This window comes from Gorilla gorilla, chromosome 19 (genome assembly GCF_029281585.2).
Source record: "Gorilla gorilla gorilla isolate KB3781 chromosome 19, NHGRI_mGorGor1-v2.1_pri, whole genome shotgun sequence".
Lineage (NCBI taxonomy): Eukaryota > Metazoa > Chordata > Mammalia > Primates > Hominidae > Gorilla > Gorilla gorilla.
The window spans coordinates 81,899,107-81,913,787 of NC_073243.2; the positions used below are offsets into that span (position 1 = coordinate 81,899,107).

Genomic DNA, 14,681 nt, shown 5'->3' on the forward strand with positions numbered 1-14,681 from the left:
CTTTTTAATGGGGTTGTTTGTTTTTTGCCTGTTAAGTTCCTTATATATTCTGGATATTAGACCTTTGTTGGATGCATAGTTTGCAAATATTTTCTCCCATTCTGTAGGTTGTCTGTTTACTCTAAAGATAGTTTATTTTGCTGTGTAGAATCTCTTAGTTTAATTAGGTCCCATTTGTCAATTTTTGTTTTTGTTGCAATTGCTTTTAGTGCCTACTTCAGGAAATCTTTGCCAGGACCTATGTCAAGAATGGCATTTCCTAGGTTTTTTCTTTATTTCTGGGCTGTTCCATTGGTCTATGTGACTGTTTGTGTACCAGTGCCATGCTGTTTTGGTTACTATAGCCTTGTAGTATAGTTTGAAGTCAGGTAATGTGATGCCTCCAGCTTTGTTCCTTTTCTTAGGATTGCTTTGGCTATTCAGGCTCTTTTTGGGTTCCATATGAATTTTAGAATAGTTTTTCTAATTCTATGAAAAAATGTCATTGGTAGTTTGATAAGAATAGTATTGAAACTGTAGATTGCTTTGGGCAGTATGACCATTTTAACAATATTGATTCTTCTTGTCTGTGAGAATGGAATAGTTTTCATTTGTTTGTGTTGTCTCTGGTTTTTTTCAGCAGCGTAATTTAATTCTCATTGTAGAGATCTTTCACCTCCCAAGTAAGACTTTAATCCTACTTTAATCACATCTATAGAATCTTATCCTAAATATATTATATATGCACCCAACATTGGAGTACCCAGGTTCATAAAACAGCTACTTCTAGATCTACAAAAAGACTTAGTCACACAATAATAACAGGGGGACTTCAAAACCACACTGAAGAATTAGACAGATCATCAAGGCAGAAAACTAACAAAGTAACTCTGGACTTAAATTCAACACTTGACCAACTGGATCTAATAGACATCTACAGAACACTCCACCCGTAAATTGTAGAATATACATTCTTCTCATCTGTACATGGAATATACTCCAAGATTGACCACATGCTAGACCACAAAGCTAGTCTCAATAAATTTAAAAACATTGAAATCATACCAACCATACCCTGAGACCACAGTGGAATAAAAATAGAAATCAATACTGAGATCTCCCAAAACCACACAATTACATGGAAATTAAACAACTTGCTCTTGAATGACTTTTGGGTAAAGAATGAAATTAAGGCAGAAATAAAAAAATGTTTTGAAATAAAGGAAAATACAAACAAAACATACCCAAATCTCTGGGATGCAGTAAAAGCAGTGTTAAGAGAATATTTATGGCAGTAAACACCTACCTCAAATGGTTAAAAAGATCTCAAATTAACAATCTTACATCACACCTAAAGGAACTAGAAAAACAAAAACAAACTAACCCCAAAGCTAGCAGAAGAAAGGAAATAACTAACATCAGGGAAGAAATGAATAAAATTGAGACCCAGAAATTCATACAAAAATCAATAAAACAAAAAAATTGTTTTTCAAAAGAATAAACAAGATCAATAGACCACTGGCCAGAGTAACAAAGAAAAAGAGAGAAAATTCAAATAAGAACAATCACAAACAACAACGGTGACATTACAACCAATTCCACAGAAATACAAAAGACCCTCAGAGGCCATTATGAACACCTTCATACACACAAACTAGAAAATGTAGAAGAAATGGATGTCTTTTGCAACAACTTGGATGGAACTGGAGGCCATTATCCTAAGTAGTAACTCAGGAACAAAAAAGCAAATACCTCCTGTTCTCACTTATAAGTGGGAGCTAAGCCATGGATTACACAAAGGCATACAGAGTGGTAAAAATGGACATTGGAGACTCAGAAGTAAGGAGGGTGGGAAGGAGGTGAGGGACAAAAAAAGCTCACCTATTGAGTACAATGTATACTACTTAAGTAACAGGTACAATAAAAGCCCAGACTTCATCACTATACAGTTCATTCAAATAACAAAAACCACTTGTATCCCTAAAGCTATTAAAATAATAAATAAATAAATAAATAAATGCTTTCTTTCTTTGATAACAAATTAACCTTAACTTATGGTAACTTTTTTACTTATAAGCTTTTAATTGTTTTTTACTTTTAAGATTCCTTTGTAATAACACTTAAGTTAAACACACATTGTACACCTGCACAAAATAATTTTTTCTTTATATACTTGTTCTATAACCTTTTTTCTATTTTTAATTTGTATTCTTTTACTTCTTAAACTTTTTATTAAAAACTAAAACACACACACATTACCTATATGACTGGCAGTGCAGTAGGTTTGTTTATAATAGTGTCACCACAAACACATAAATAATGTATTGTATTACAATGTCACGACATCACTAGGCAATAGGAATTTTTCAACTTCATTATAATCTTATGAGACAACCACTGCATATGTGGTCCTGTTGATCAAAATATTGTTAGGCAGCACATGACTGTGTTGTCTATCCTATGTTGAAATTTACATGATTATCTCAAGTGTCTTTTGTGTAGTTGTTAGACCTATACAGAGTCTCCAGGCTTGCCACCAAGGCTATACTGTTCATGGACTCATTGTGCAGGCACTATGGTGGTTGAGGACAGAGACTGGCTGGTCTCTAATGGCTGAGTTATCATGTCCACTTGTTCAATGCATTCTCTGTGGTTGATACCTTCTTTATTCACTGACTTCTATCTCCCCTTGTTTAGGGGTTTCCCCAAGAGCATAATTCTTCCCACACTTCTGGGTCATGTTTACACACAATCAAGAAAATTTCCGTGGTGTTGAAGAAGGCCTACAGGCAGTAAAGATGAGAAATGAAGGTCCTTGTGGAAGGAAGCTGTCAGCATGCCAGGAACTGTCTGCAGCTATAGGTATACTCACGTTAAGTGAAGGCAATATGCGGTGAGATAGTAGAAGCATCAGCTATAAATAAGAAATGTCATAAGCCTATGCTATAATAGAGAAAATAAAAGTTTGGACAAAGCTTCCCAAGCATAGGCAAGGTTAAAAGAAATTAAATAGAATCTATGGATAGAAACAAGAAGAAGAAGATAAAGGAATGTAGCATGCAAAAGACAAACGAAAGACTAAAATTGGAATAGGGCTCAAGAAACAGGAGAATATTGTTTTACAATGTCTCTATAGAATAACTTTATTAAGAATATTAATTTGACCAGGAGCAGTGGCTCACACCTGTAATCCCAGCACTTTGGGAGGCTAAGGCAGGCGGATCACAAGGTCAAGAGATCCAGACCATCCTGGCCAACATGGTGAAACCCCATCTCTACTAAAAATACAAAAATTAGCTGGGCATGGTGGCACGTGCCTGTAGTCCCAGCTACTCGGGAGGCTGAGGCAGGAGAATCACTTGAACCCGGGAGGCAGAGGTTGCAGTGAGCCGAGACTGCGCCACTGCACTCCAGCCTGGCCACAGAGTGAGACTTTGTCTCAAAAAAAAAAAAAAAAAAGAATATTAATTCAATATAAAAAGAATGCAAAGGCAAGAACATATAACAACATGGAGATGGGAAAGGAGATGGAGAATGAAAAAAAGCATATTGAGAATACCAAAAACCTCTCACCATTATACATCCCATAAGTAACCTAGATACAGCAAGGAATAAAACAGAAAAGGCTAAATATTAAATCAATGATGTGGAGGAATATCTTAAGATAAAAAGAGTGAATACATAAGAAAAATAAAAGAAATGAAATGAATGAAGGTAAAATAATAGAGAACAAAGACAGTTCAACTTAAATGTAGGTGGTGTCCTTGAAGTAAAAAATAAAATGGATTTAGAGGGGGAAAATGTATTTAGAGATATAAAATTACCCTGAAATGAATAAAGAACAGAATCTAAAAACTTGAAAGAGCACACTAAGTATCAAGTAAAAATGATATGATGTACTAAACACCACGACACAGTCTGATGAAACTGTTAAACTTTAGAAATAAAGGAATCTGTATGTGTACTATATTTCATAATAAAATATATAAATTTAAAAATAAAGGAAGAAATCCAGGCAGAAATTTAAAAGTCATAAATAGGGTAAAAATGCAGGATGACTTATCCACAGCAAATTTAATTCCAGAAGACATTGGAATAACGTATACCAGATTCTGAGAAAAAGAAAAGATCTACCCATACATGTTGTCTGGTATAAAAACCACAGGTAAACATTTTTAAACAAAAATCATACTTTCTTAAAACACATTTTGAAAAAACTATTTAACGATGAAATCCAGTCACACAAGCAAGGAATCAAAACAAAAGAGTGTAGGAATCTAAAATGGTAAAATCAATGTAAAAGACTGAATCTATTGAAAGTAGCTCTAAGCAGCCAGAGAAATAATTTCATCTCAAGCAAAACATAAGTATAGACTGAACAATCAAACAAAAAAACCAGTAAGGGTATAATGGGGCTGAAAAACACTATAAATCAATCTGACATAACTAATATTTATAGAACACTATATCCAACAACTACAGAATACACACTCTTTTCAGTGCATATGGAATGTTTATGAAGAAAGACCACACACTAAGGCATAAAAAAAATCTCAAGAAAATGAAATGTATTGAAATTATAGAGTAATATAATTTTGTTGCATATGTGACCACAAGGCAATAATTAGAAACCAACAACAGGAAAATATCTAAAAATATCCAAATGTTTGGAACTAACAATATGCTTCTAAATAACCCATAGGTAAAAGAATATGTCACAATAGAAATTAGAAAATATTTTGAACTCAATGAAAATGAAAGAACAACAAAGCAAATTTTGTGAGATGAAGCTAAAACAGCATATAGGAAGAAATTTATGGAATTTTAATTGTTTAAACAATCATAAAAGGAGCTCTAAAGTCAATGAACAAAGCTTTGACTTGAAGCTAAGAAAAAGAAGAGCAAATTAAACCCAAGGTAGAAGAAAGAAAATATTAAAGTTAGGAGCTAAAGTCAGTAAAGTTGAAAACAGAAAAACTGTACATAAAAATCAATTAAAAACAAAACCTGTTTATTTGAAAAAGTAAAATTGATAACCCTCTAGCTAGAGATATTACATCCATTAAAAAGATAATAAAGGGCCAGAAGCGGTGCCTCATGCCTATAATCCCAGCAGTTTGGGAAGCCAAGATGGGAGGATCACTTGAGCCCAGGAGTTTGAGACCAACGTGAGCAACCTAGTGAGATGCCACCTCTACAAAAAATTTAAAAATTACCCAGTTGTGGAGGTGCATGCTTGTAGTTCCAGCTATTTGGCAGGCTGAGGTGGGAGAATCACTTGAGCCTGGGAGGTTAAGGCTGCCGTGAGCCTCACATCACTACACTGCAACCTGAGTGACAGAGCAAGACACTGTCTTAAAAAAAAGTGACAATAAAGGCATATTACAAACAATTTGATCCCATAAATTTGACAAAAGAGATGAGATTTTTAAAAATCTTTGAAAAAAACAAACTACTAAAACCTAGTCAAGAAAAAGTAAAAATCAAATAATCCTCTATTAAAAATTAAATTTATAATTTAAAAGCTTCCTACAAAGAAAATTTCAGGCCCAGCTGGTTTCATAGACAAATTCTATCAAACACTTAAGGAAAAAAATAATATCAATTCTACACAAAGTCTTTCAAATAAATTAAAGAAGTGGAAATATTTCTTACTTAACTCATTCCATAATGCCAGGATTTCTTGGATACCAAAATCAGACAGACATTATAACGGGGAAAAAGCCTACATATCAATGTTTCACACTAATATATACTCAAAAACCCTGAATAAAAGTTTAGCAAATTAAATACAACAATATATAATAAGGAGACTATATGATAACCAAATGATTTTCATCTCAGGAATGCAAGGTTTGCTTAACATTATTATAATATTATCAATCAATGTGATATTGCTTAGAACAAAGGAAAAACTATCAATTCTAATAAATGCAGGAAAAGCATTTAATAAAAATCCAACATCCATTTATTATAAAAACTTTCAGGAATCTAGGAAAAAATGGAAGTGTTTTCATCTAATAAAGAACATTGAAAAACCTACAGCTGACATCATCCCTAAAAGTAGACTTTCATCCTTACATCAGGAAGAAGGCAAGGATACCCTTTCTAACCATGTTCATTCAGTATTATACTAGACTTCTTAGCCAGTGTGATCAAGCAAGAAAAAGGAATAGAAGACATAACTACTGAAAAGAAAGAAACAAAGCAGTCCTTGTTCCGCAATGATATGATTATATATGTAGAAAGTCCTAAGAAATCTACAAAAAGAATACTAAAACGAATAATAGACAGTATAATAAAGGTCAATATATAAAAATTAATTTATATTTCTGTATACTAACAATGAAATATTAAAAATTGAAAGTTTAAAAACACCACTTAAATGTCACAAGCAATCTTCAGGATCAATTTTGCAAAAAATATACAAGACTTGCATTCTGAAAACTACAAAACAATAGTGAAAAATATTTTAAAGACCCAAATAAAAGAGATATACTATGTTTATAAATTGGAAGACTCAACATTGTTAAGATGTCATTTCTTTCCAAATTGATTTATAGATTCAATGCAGTCCTAATCAAAACCCAAGCAGGTATTTTTATAGAAATTGACAAGCCAATTCAAATATTTATATGAAAATTGCAAAGGACCTAGAATAGTTAAAACAACTTTACAAAAGAAAAACTAAATGAGATTATTTATATCATTTGATTTCAAGACTTGCTGTAAAACGATAACAATCAAGATGTACTATTGACATACGGATAAAAAGATACATCAGTGGAACAGAGTAGACAGTCCAGAAATAGGCCCATACTTTTGGGGGTAACACCTATCTTTTTTTAAATAGACACTGCTAAGAAAATGAAAGGAGAAGGCCAGGAGCGGTGGCTCATGCCTGTAATCCCAGCACTTTGGGAGGCCGAGGAGGGTGGATCTCAAGGTCAGGAGTTTGAGACCCGCCTGGCCAACATAGTGAAACCCTGTCTCTACTAAAAATACAAAAATTAGCTGGGCATGGTGGCACACTCGTCCCAGCTACTCGGGAGGTTGAGGCAGGAGAATAGCTTGAACCCAGGAGGCAGAGGTTGCGGTGAGCCAAGGTCATGCCACTTCACTCCGGCCTGGGCAGCAGAGCGAGACTCTGTCTCAAAAAAAAAAAGAAAGAAAACAAAAGGAGAAGCCACAGACTGGGAGAAACTTTAATGTATCTGTTATATATTATATAACTTGTAACCAGAATATATAAAGAGTTTACAACTCAGTGAGAAGTTTACAACAAAATTTAAAAATGGGCAAAATATTTGAACAGATACTTTGCAAAACTGGATACACAAATGGCCAATACACACATGGAAAGATGCTCAATACTGGCAATCTTCAGAAAAATTAAATTAAAACCACAATGTGATATCAATTCATATCTATTAGTATAATGCTATTAAAACGACTGCCAAAATCAGCTGGGCGTGGTGGCACATGCCTGTAATCCCACTACTCAGGAGACTGAGGCAGGAGAATCTCTTGAACCTGGAAGGCAGAGGTTGTGGTGAGCCGAGATCACGCCATTGTACTTCAGCCTGGGTGACAGAGCGAGACTCCATCTCAAAAAAAAAAAAGACTGTCAATGCCAAGAAGCAACTGAAACTCTTATGCATTGCTGGCAAAGATGTAAAAAATACCACTGCTTTGGAAAATAATTTGTCTGTTTCTTCTAAGGTTAGATATAGCCTTACCATGTGACTCAGAAATTCTAAGTATTTTTTCAATAGGAAAAACAGTTGAATGAAAGGACTTGAACATAATAGAAGCTTATTCATAACAGGCAAAAGCTAGAAACAACACAAGTGTCTATCAACAGGTGAATGGGTAAATAAGTCATGCTATATTCATACAATGGAATTCTACTCAGCAAATTCAAATTTTAACACTGATACACACAACAACATAGATGAATCTAAAAAACATATCTTGACTGTGGAGGTGGTTACACAGGTGTAAAAAGTGGATGTATTTTATTGTATGTAAATTATACCTTTATAAATTTGCTTTTAAAAATAAGCAAATATCAGACTTTTTAATGGAAAGATCAGGCTGACAATGTCTGAACCTACTGATTTATCTTAACATCACAAAAAGATAAATATTCAGGTAATCAAATATGTTTTTCTCCTGACGTTGCAACCGGCCTCTTTTTTTGGTTTGTTTTTTTTTTTTTTTTTTTTTTTTTTGAGATGGAGTTTTGCTCTTCTTGCCCAGGCTGGAGTGCAATGGAGTGACCTCGGCTCACTGCAACCTCCGCCTCCCGGGTTGAAGTGATTCTCCTGCCTCAGCCTCCTGAGTAGCTGGGATTACAGGCGCCCGCCTTCATGCCCAGCTAATTTTTTGTATTTTTAGTAGAGACAGGGTTGCACCATGTTGACCAGGCTGGTCTGGAACTCCTGACCTCAGGTGATCCACCCGCCTCAGCCTCCCAAAGTGCTGGGATTACAGGTGTGAGTCACCGTGCCCAGACACAATAGGATATTTTAAATGCCATTTACATAATGTTCTTGCCAGAAAATCAACCCTGAATCTGATAAAGTCTCTAGTTCCAAATACCAGTTTAAAGAAAAGAGACAGAAAAATGTGTTAAACTACTATGAGGTGTACAATCAGCAGAAACCAGAACATAGGAAACTCTAGACGATAAATGAATGACATGTTTTTTTCAACAACTAGATTACAAAGGAAATTAAAAGTGAGGAAGTCTATAAAAAAAAATTGCCTTACCGTGAATCCTCTAGTAAAGAGAGCCTGAGGCAAAGCTTATCTCAGGAAATGAGGAGAAAGGGAAATAGAAGAGGAAATAGGTTAATAAAAGAGTGTACATTTCTGACCTGCCCCACTTGGTGCCAAGTGTGCAGTCTTGAGGGACCGTCTTCTGAGACACAATTTGAGCTACTGCATTTCAGGACAGCCTACATAGGAAGAGGAAGATGGAGGAATTTATGCACTAGCTCCCATCGCCCATTGATCAAAGATTTACCTTTGAGTGTTAACAACCCAAAACTTCCCTGTGCACATTCATGGGTCCCAAAATAACTCACGTCTCGTGGAAAAGGAATTCCCAAGAAGGAATGCAGGAGCCCCATGCCATGGGCATGATGCCTCACCACTGCTGGGTTTTGTTTATGTGAAGCCTGTCACTAAGGCAACTGGAATAAAACAAGTGGCCAAGGGCCTGGGGAAAGGTGAGCTGAGAGGATCTGAAGTGGTGCACCTAAGAGGGGCTTGATACATAGACTTAGGAGACATATTAACCAAACACAAAGTGAGGACCTTGGTTGGATGTTTATTCAAACAAGTTGTAGAAAAACATCTATGATATAATTGGAAGAAATTGAAAAATTGAAAAATGACTGGATATTTTGTATTAAATAATTAATATTTGGGTTATGGTAACAGTACTATGTTTATTTTAAATACTTATCATTTACAGATATATGCTGAAGAATTTGTGGATGAAGTAATATGATGTCCAGGATTTGCTTCTAAATAATCTATTGGGCAGAGAGGGAGGTAAAGATAACCCAAAGTTGGCCATGTGTTGATAATGATTAAAGCTATATGCTTATCATATGAAATTTGTTATACCCTTTTGTCTACTTCCGTCTGTTTAAAATAATCCACAGTATAATATTTTTTAAAAATAGGGCACTAAGATCTTTTACATTAAAGGCTCTGGCACGTGGGTGAGATGCCCTTACTTAGGGGAGATAGCAATATGCTAACTTTAAATCTCTTTTCTTGGACTGGTCAGAGTTCCCAGAGAAGATCCTCTCAAATCCCTGCCTGCAGGGTGTATTTGTGGATGCCAGAACTCTGGGGACAAAGGAGAGACAGACTCAGGGTGGTCTCACCATTCAAAATGCCCAATTTCACTTATCTCCCTGTTTTTAGCATGGCACCTCTACCCTCAACCATGTTTGATACCCATCAGCCTCCTCTGCTCTCCCTCTCCAGAGAATAAACCTCCTATCTTCTCCGGGAAGCAGAACGAGCATTTGCCCAGCTATGCAGATAAGGAAGAATGATCTCTCAATCTCTAGATCTTCAACCAATCTGTTTTCTCACTTCTAGAGGTGGGGGTGAGCAACGTATTCCCTATTCCAGAGACTTTTGAGGATCCAGCGTCAAAAATCATGCTGCTTCCTAGCATTCCCTAAAGTCAATTTAAAGTTAATGTTCTGGGGACTTTATCCATCTATTTCCTAAGTTCTAAAATGTTGGTGTTGTGTTCTTCTATGCCTTTTTAAAAGAAAAATCAATTTACTGGCATTTTAGTAGAATTTAAAGAAGAAGCAAAACTAAATCAACAGCTTTATAAGGATATAATTCACACACCATCCAACTCATTCAATTAAAGTGTAAGCTCAATGGTTTTTAGTATATTCACAGAGTTGTACAACTATCACCACCACCAATTTTAGAAAATTTTCATCACCCCTGGAAGAAACCTCATACTCATTAGCAGTCACTTCCAATTTCCCTCCAAACTCCAAGCCCTAGGCAACCACCAATCTATTTTATGTCTCTATAAACATTTGCCTATTCTGGGCACTTCATATAAATACAATAATATAATATGTGGCCCTTTGTGACCAGCTTCTTTCACTCAGCATATTTGCAAGATTTATTCAGAATGTAGCCTGTATCAATACATTTAATTGCCAAATAATATTCCATTTTATAAACATATCACATTTTATATATCCATTCATCAGCTGATGAACATTTGAGCTGTTTCTACTTTTTGGATCTTATGAATAATGCCATATGGACATTCTTTTTTAACTTTTATTTTAGGTTCAGAAGTACATGTCCAGGTTTGTTATATAGGCAAATTATGTGTCACGGGAGTTTTGTGTACATATTATTTCATCACCCATGTAATAAGCATAGTACCAGTAGACAGTTTTTCAGTCTTCTCTCTCCTCCCACCCTCCACCCTCAAGTAGACCCCAGTGTCTGTTGTTCCCTTCTTTGTGTCCATGGGTACTCAATGTTTTGCTCCCACTAATAAGTGAGAACATATGATATTTAGTTTTCTGTTTCTGTGTTAGTTTGTTTAGGAGTATGGTCTCCAGTTCCATCTATGTTACTGCAAAGAACATGACCTCATTCTTTTTTATGGCTGCATAGTATTCCATCGTGTATATGTATCACATTTTCTTTATCCAGTCTACTGTTGATGGGCATTTAGATTGATTCCATGACTTTGCTATTGGGAATATTGCTCCAATTGCACATATGTGTGGGTGTCTTTATGGTAGAACAATTTATATTCCTTTGCGTATATACCCAATAATGGGATTTCTGGGTAAAATGGTAGTTTTTTTCTAAGTTCTTTGAGAAATTGCCAAACTGCTTTCCACAGTGGCTGAACTAATTTACATTCCCATGAGCGTATGTATAAGCATTCCCTTTTTCTCCACAGTTTTGCCAGCTTCTGGTTTTTTTTTTTGACTTTTTAATAATAGGCATTCTAACTGGTGTGAGGTGTTATCTCATTTTGGTTTTGATTTCCATTTCTCTAATGATTAGTGAATGTTGAGCATTTTTTCATATGCTTATTGGCTGCCTGTGTGTCTTTTTTTGAGAAGTGTCTATTCATGTTCTTTGCCCACTTTTTAGTGGAGTTGTTTGGTTTTTGCTTCTTAATTTAAGCCTCTTACATATTCTGGATATTAGACCTTTGTTGGATGCATAGTTTGCAAATATTTTCTCCCATTCTGTTGTCTGTTTACTCTGATGATAGTTTCTTTTGCCATGCAGAAGCTCTTTAGTTTAATTAGGTCCCATTTGTCAATTTTTATTTTTGTTTCAATTGCTTTTGGCATCTTCATCATGAAATCTTTGCCAGGGCCTATGTCCAGAATGGTACATCCTAGGTTATCTTCCAAGGTTTTTATAGCTTTACATTTTACATTTAAGTCTTTACTCAATTTTGAGTTTATTTTTGTATATGGTATAAGAAGTCCAGCTTCAATCTTATGCATATGGCTACCACAATTTACGGAATAGGGAGTCCTTTCCTCAATGCTTGTTTTTGTCAGCATTGTTAAAGATCAGATAATTGAAGGTGTGCAGCTTTATTTCTGGGCTCTAGCAAGTCAAATCCAGCAGCACATCAAAAAGCTAATCCACCATCATCAAGTAGGCCTCATCCCTGAGATGCAAACCTCATCCCTGGGATGCAAATTTAGTTCAACATAAACAAATCAATAAGTATGATTTACCACAGAAACAGAACTAAAAACAAAACCACATAACCATCTCAATAGCTGCAGAAAATGCTTTTGATAAAATTCAACCTCCTTTATGTTAAAAATTCTCAACAAACTAGGCACTGGAGGAACATACCTCAAAATAATAAGAGCCATCTCTGACAAACACACAGCCAACATCATACTGAATTGTCAAAAGCTGGGAGCATTCCCCTTGAGAACTGGAATAAGACAAGGATGCCCTCTCTCACCACTCCTATTCAACATAGTACTAAAAGTCCTAGCCAGAGCAATCAGGCAAGAGAAAGAAATACAAGGCATCCAAATAGGAAGAGAGGAGGTCAAACGATCTCTGTTTGCAGACTATATTCTATATCTAGAAACCCCATGGTCTCCACCCAACAGCTCCTAGATCTGATAAACAACTTCAGTGAAGTTTCAGGATACAAAATCAATGTACAAAAATTAGTGACATTTCTATACACCAATAATGTCCAAGTTAAGAGCCAAATCAAGAATGCAATCCCATTCACAACAGGATTCACACAAGAATAAAATACATAGGAATACAGCTAACCAGGGAGGTGAAAGATCTCTATAACAAGAACTACAAAGCAGTGCTCAAAGAAATCAGAGATGACACAAACAAGTGGAAAAACATTCCATGCTCATGATAGGAAGAATCAATATTGCTAAAACAGCCATACTGCCTAAAGCAATCTACCGAATCAATGCTATTTCTATCAAACTACCAATGACATTTTCACAGAATTAGAAAAAACTATTTTAAAATTCATATAGAATCAGAAAAGAGCTCAAATAGGGAAGGCATTCCTAAGCAAAAAGAACAAATTTGGAGGCATCACATTACCCAACTTCAAACTATACTACAAGGTGACAGTAACCAAAACAGCATGGTACTCGTGCAAAAATAAACACATAGACTAGTGGACTAGCGGAATAACATAGAGAGCACAGAAATAAGGCCACATACCTACAACCATTATGAATGTTCTTAAATATATGTTTTCATTTTTCTTTTTTTCTCTTTTTTTTTTTTTTTTTTTTGAGACAGAGTTTTGCTCTTGTTGCCCAGGCTGAAGTGCAATGGCATGATCTTGGCTCAGTGCAACCTCCACCTCCTGGGTTCAAGCAATTATCCTGCCTCAGCTTCTCAAGTGGCTGGGATTACAGGTGCCCGCCACCACACCCAGCTAATTTTTTATATTTTTAGTAGAGATAGAGTTTCCCCATGTTGGCCAGGTGAACTCCTGATCTCAGGTGATCCACCTGCCTCTGCCTCCCAGAGTGCTGGGATTACAGGTGTGAGCCACCATACCCAGCCAAGTTTTCATTTTTCTTAAGTATATACGAAGGGTGGAATTACTGATCTTATAAGAACTCTATGCTTATAACCTTTTAAAAAATGGCCACACTCTTTTCCAAAGCAACTGTACCATTTTACATTTCCACCAGCAGTGTATGAGAACTCAAATTTCTCTACATCCTCACTAACATGTATTATCTGTCTTAATTATAGCCATCCTAATGAATGTGGAATGGTATCTCATTGTGGCTTTGATTTGCATTTCCTTGATGGCTAATGATGCTGAGAATCTTTTCATGTGCTTACTGGCCATCTGGATATCTTTTTTGAAGAAATGCCCATTCAGATACTTCATCCATTTTTTATTGGTGTTATTTGTCTTTTTATTATTGAGTTGTGTAATTTCTTTATGTTTCCCAAATATAAGTCCCTTACCAAACATGTGATCTGCAAATCTTTTCTTGCATTCTGCAGGTTGTGTTTTCACTTTCTTGATGGTGTCCTTTGAAGCACAAAAGTTTTAATTTTGATTATATCTAATTTATATTTTCTTTTGTTCTTTTTGCTTTTGATTTCGTTTCTAAGAAACCAACCATTGCCCAATCAAAGGTTGCCAAGATTTATGCCTCTGTTTTCTTCTCAGAGTTTTGTAGTTTCAGCTTTTATCTTTAGTTATTTGATACATTTTAGTTACTTTTTGTGTATAGTGTGAGGTAAGGATTCAACTTTATTTTTTTGCATGTGGATATCCAGTTGTCCCAGCACCATTTGTTGAGAAGATCATTCTTTCCCCCATTGAATTGTCATGGCTTTCTCATAAAAAATCAGTTGAATGGACATACCCATGTTCATTGCAGCATTATTTGTAATAGCCAAGATGTGGAAGCAATCCAAATGTCCATCAACAGACAAATGGATAAAGAAAATTTGGTATTTTGGTATACACATACAATGGAATGTCATTCCACCTTTAAAAAAAGGAAATCTTATCATAAGCTACAACATAAATGAAGCTTGAGGACACTAAGCTAAGTGAAATAAGCCAGTTACAAAAAGACAAATACTGTGTCATTCCACTTATATGAGGTATCTGAAGTGGTCAA

General features: G+C 35.4%; 1 long non-coding RNA gene across 1 annotated transcript in view; it reads right to left on the reverse strand.

Annotated features, from left to right (window-relative positions):
* The window catches only part of LOC129528091 (uncharacterized), a 196,854-nt gene extending 187,680 nt beyond the window's left edge, over positions 1 to 9,174 (reverse strand). Inside the window, exons 1-2 of the long non-coding RNA XR_008673288.2 lie at positions 9,072 to 9,174; positions 8,862 to 8,942 (exon numbers count right to left, since the gene is read on the reverse strand). This is a non-coding gene — a long non-coding RNA (uncharacterized lncRNA). The remainder of the gene's footprint in view (positions 1 to 8,861; positions 8,943 to 9,071) is intronic.
* Positions 9,175 to 14,681: the final 5,507 nt, after the last annotated feature.